Below are 4,541 nucleotides of genomic sequence, written 5' to 3'. Positions count from 1 at the left end.
AGAGAAAAAATTCAAATATACCACTAAAGAAAACCAGCAAACCATGAAGGAGAAGAACAGGAAAGGATCAAGAAAAACTTTCAGGGGCACCTGGGTGGCTCAGTGGGTTAAGCCGCTGCCTTCGGCTCAGGTCATGATCTCAGGGTCCTGGGATCGAGTCCCGCATTGGGCTCTCTGCTCGGCGGGAGCCTGCTTCCCTCTCTCTCTCTCTCTGCCTGTCTCTCCATCTACTTGTGATTTCTCTCTGTCAAATAAATAAATAAAATCTTAAAAAAAAAAAAAAAAAAAGAAAAACTTTCAGAAACAACCACAGAACAAGGAATAAAACAGCAATAAATACATATCTGTCAATAATTACTTTGAATATAAGTGGACTAGATGCTCTAATCAAAAGACATAGGATAATGGAAAGAACCTAGATGTCCATCAACAGATGAATGGATCAAGAAGATGTGGTATAGCTTTTTTCCGCCATCTTGGGGCTTGTGGAGGCCTGCTGGGAACAGGACTCCTCTAAAACGGCGAATAATATCTGGAAGGCTGTGGTCCAAGGACATTTTTGCTGGCTATAAGCGGGGTCTCCGCAACCAGAGGGAGCACACAGCTCTTCTTAAAATCGAAGGTGTATATGCTCGAGATGAAACGGAATTCTATCTGGGCAAGAGATGTGCTTATGTGTACAAAGCAAAGAACAACACAGTGACTCCTGGTGGCAAACCAAACAAAACCAGAGTAATCTGGGGAAAAGTAACTCGTGCTCATGGAAACAGCGGCATGGTTCATGCCTAATTCCGAAGCAACCTTCCTGCTAAAGCCATTGGCTACAGAATCCGTGTGATGCTGTACCCCTCAAGGATTTAAATTTAATGAAAAGTAAATAAAGGTGTAGATTTGTTCTCTTGTATAATAAATAAATAAATAAATAAATAAATAAATAAATAATTTTTTTAAAAAAAGATGTGGTATATATACACAATGGAATACTATGCGGCCATCAAAAGAAATGAAATCTTGCCATTTGCGACAACATGGATGGAACTAGAGCGTATCATGCTTAGAGAAATAAGTCAAGCAGAGAAAGACAACTATCATATGATCTCCCTGATATGAGGAAGTGGTGATGCAACATGGGGGCTTAAGTGGGTAGGAGAAGAATAAATGAAACAAGATGGGATTGGGAGGGAGACAAACCATAAGTGACTCTTAATCTCACAAAACAAACTGAGGGTTGCTGGGGGGGAGGTGGTTTGGGAGAAGGGGGTGGGATTATGGACATTGGGGAGGGTATGTGCTTTGGTGAGTGCTGTGAAGTGTGTAAACCTGGTGATTCACAGACCTGTACTCCTGGGGATAAAAATATATGTTTATAAAAAATAAAAAATTTAAAAAAATAAAAAAATAATAATAAAATAAAATAAATTTTTAAAAAAAGACATAGGATAACAGAATGGTTGAAAAACAAGCCCCATCTATATGCTACCTACCAAAGATACCTGCAGATTGATAGAGAAGGAATAGAGAAAATTTATCATGCAAATAGATGTCACAAGAAAGCAAAAATAGCAATACTTATACCAAGGTAAACTTTAAAACAAAAAGCTGTAACAAGAGACAAAGAAGGACACTATATAATAATAAAGGGGACAATCCAACAAGATACAGCAATTGTAAATATTTATGCACACAACATGGGTATACCCAAATACATAAAAGAGTTAACAAGAAACTTAAGGGACTAATTGATAACAATACAATAGTAGTAGGGGTCATTAACCCCTCACCTACAGATCATCCGAACAGAAAATCAACAAGGAAACAAAGGTTTTGAATGACACAGTAGACAAGATGGATTTAACAGATACATTCAGAACATTCCATCTTAAAACACCAGAATACATATTCTTTTCAAGTGCACATGGAACATTCTCCAGAACAGATCACATTTAGGGCCACAAGATAAGCCTCAACAAATTTATTATTTATTTATTTGTCAGAGAAAAACAGAGAGAGAGAGAGCGAACAAGCACAATCAGGGGAAGCAGCAGTCAGAGGGAGAGGGAGAAGCAAACTCCCTGCTGAGCAAGGAGTCTGATACGGGACCCATAAACCACTTACAGGACTTCTATTATCATGCAAATGGAAAAAACAGAAAAAAGAGGAAAAAAGACAAAGACAAAAGTGAATAAAATCACAAGAAAAAAAGAGAAAAGACAAGAAAAAAAAGACAAGACAAGGAAAAAACAGAAAAGACACAAAGTGAATAAAACCACAAATGCGAGAGGAGAACTAACAACCAACAGCACAGAAGTACAAACAATTATAAGAGACTGCTATGAAAAACTATATGCTAACAAATTGGACAACCTAGACAAAATGGATAAATTCCTAGAACATATTAACTACTAAAATGAAAAGGAAGAAATAAAAAATTTGAACTGATCAATTACCAGCAAAGAAATTGAGAAATCAGTAATTTAAAAATCCCCCCCCCAAAAAAAATTACCAACAAACATAAGTTCAGGGACAGATGGCTTCACAGGTGAATTCTACCAAATATGTAAAGAAGAGTTAATACTTACTCTCCTCAAACTACTCCAAAAAATAGGAAAAAGAAGGAAAACTTCCAAAATCATTCTATGAGGCCAGCATTACCCTGAAATCAGAGCCAAATAAGGACACAACAAAAAAAGAAAAATACAGGCCAATATCTCTGATGAACATAGATGCAACAGTCCTCAACAAAATGCTAGCAAACAAAATCCAATGACACATTAAAAAAATCATTCACCACAATCAAGTGGACTTATGCCTGGATTGCCAAGCATGGTTCAGTATTTGCAAATCAAACAATGTGATACATCACATCAATAAGAGAAAGGATTTGAATCATAGGATTATTTCAATAGATGCAGGAAAAACAGTTGGCAAAGTACAACATCCATTCATGGTAAAAATCCCCAAAAAAGTAGGTTTGGAGGTAACATACCTAAACATAATAAAGACCATATAGGAAAAACCCACAGCTAACAACATCATTGGTGGGGAAAAACTGAGAGCCTTTCTCCTAAAGTCAGGAACAAGACAAGGATGTCCACTCTCGCCATAGTTATTCAACATAGTACTAGAAGCCACAGCAATCAGAAAACAAAAAGAAATAAAAGGCATCCAGATTGGTAAGGAAGAAGTAAAATTTTCACTATTTGCAAATGGCATGATGCTATATATAAAAATCCCAAAGACTCCATCTAAAAACTGCTAGAACTGAAAAATAAATTCAATAAAGTCACAGGGTACAAAATCAATCTACAGAAGTCTGTTGCATTTCTATACACCAGTAATGAAGCAGTAGAAAGACAAATTAAGAAAACAATCCCAAGATCCCAAGGGACACCTGGGTGGCTCAGTTGGTTAAATGTCCAGCTCTTGGCTTTGGCTCACATCATGATCCCAGGGTCATGAGATCAAGCTCAGTGTGGAGTCCACCTGAAATTCTTTCTCCCTCTTCCTCTGGCCTTCCCCCTACTTATGTTAAATAAATAAATAAATAAATAAATCTTTTGTAAAAATGTTTTGGTAAAAAAAAAGAAAAGAATTCCATTTACAACTGCACCAAACATAATAATAGACCTAAGAATAAACCTAAACAAAGAACTGTACTCTGAAAACTATAAAGCACTGATAAAAGAAATTGAAGATGGCACAAAGAAATGGAAAAATATCCCATGTTCATGGCTTGAAAGAACAAATATTGTTAAAATGCCTATAATACCCAAAGCAAGCTACACATTTAATGTAATCCTTATCAAAATACCAACAGCATTTTTCACAGAACAAGAACAAACAATACTAAACTTTATGTGGAACCACAAAAGGCCCTGAATAGCCAAAGCAATCTTGGAAAAGAGAAAAAAGCTGAAGGCTCGCAATTCCGGACTTCAAGGTATATTACAAAGCTGAAGTAATCAACAGTATGATACTGTCACAAGCACAGACACATAGATCAATGGAACAGAATAGAAAACCAAGAAATGAAGCTATAATTTTATGGTCAATTAATCTTCAACAAGGCAGGAAAGAATATCCAATGAGAAAAGGAATGTCTCTTCAACAGATGGCATTGAGAAAACTGGACAGCAACATGCAAAAGAATGAAACTGAACCATTTTTTTATACCATACACAAAAATGAATTCAAAATGGATTAAACACCTCAATGTGGGTGCCTGGGTGGCTCAGTGGGTTAAGCCGCTGCCTTCGGCTCAGGTCATGATCTCAGGGTCCTGGGATCGAGTCCCGCATCGGGCTCTCTGCTCAGCAGGAGCCTGCTTCCTCCTCTCTCTCTCTCTGCCTGCCTCTCTGCCTACTTGTGATCTCTCTCTGTAAAATAAATAAATAAAATCTTTAAAAAAAATAAAATAAAATAAACACCTCAATGTGAAGACCTCAAAACACAAATATTTTCAAAGAGAGCACAGACTGTAATTTCTCTGACACTAGCCTTAGCAACTTTTTTCTAGATAGGCCTCCAAGGCAAGGGAAACA

The 4,541-nt window shown here is 36.9% G+C and overlaps 1 pseudogene; it reads left to right on the top strand.

Moving 5' to 3' along the window:
- Positions 1-450: 450 nt before the first annotated feature.
- LOC132020401 (large ribosomal subunit protein eL33-like) lies at positions 451-895 on the top strand (annotated as a pseudogene).
- The last annotated feature ends 3,646 nt before the right edge of the window (positions 896-4,541 follow it).

This window comes from Mustela nigripes, chromosome 6, assembly GCF_022355385.1.
Source record: "Mustela nigripes isolate SB6536 chromosome 6, MUSNIG.SB6536, whole genome shotgun sequence".
NCBI classification, from domain to species: Eukaryota; Metazoa; Chordata; class Mammalia; order Carnivora; family Mustelidae; genus Mustela; species Mustela nigripes.
Note: the sequence above shows the minus strand (reverse complement) of the source record. Positions and strands in the feature narration are given on the sequence as shown.